Below are 668 nucleotides of genomic sequence, written 5' to 3'. Positions count from 1 at the left end.
GCTTTCCCACCCTGTTGGGTGGGAGGGAGCCTACCTGCCCACCTGTGCTCGTGCAATGGTTGGAAAGGGGCGGGTGTCCTTTTCATCTGCAACATATCAGGATGTGCTCACCTGAGCTCACATCATACAAAGGAATGCCGGCCAACATTTTCAGGACCTGTTTCATCATCATGTCATACTTGATGTTGCCAAGGTGTCCCGAAAGACACAGGCTCACATTTTGCAATGATTGTCGAAACCACCCAACTAGGTTATGGGGACAAAACAAAAAAATCAAGGGCGATCAACGTCAGTATGTTGGAAGAGTGGGAAGCATGTGCGCCTCACATTTCTGGGGTTCAGGGTTAGAATCCCAGTTCCAGGCTTATCGTCTGGAGTGAGCTGCATGTGAGAATTTTCTTTCAGATTTCTTTCGTTTTAGAGCAACATTTACTGGAAATCAATATTTATATATATATAAATATATTTTATGTATATATATATATATAAAAATATATAACCTATTTCTACTGTACTTGCTCTCAGCCGCCGACTTCTTTGGGTGGCGTGAAGTTGCTGCATGGAGCGTCACGATCAGCCCATAATCACCAGTCACTATCACCCGACCATTGAAATCTGAAACCAGACAGCTAAAAAAAGAACAAGGTGGAGTCGCCAACAAGAGGCCA

The sequence above is a fragment of the Syngnathus floridae genome, chromosome 20 (assembly GCF_059516105.1).
Source record: "Syngnathus floridae isolate MCC-2025c chromosome 20, RoL_Sflo_1.0, whole genome shotgun sequence".
Classification (NCBI taxonomy): Eukaryota; Metazoa; Chordata; class Actinopteri; order Syngnathiformes; family Syngnathidae; genus Syngnathus; species Syngnathus floridae.
Note: the sequence above shows the minus strand (reverse complement) of the source record.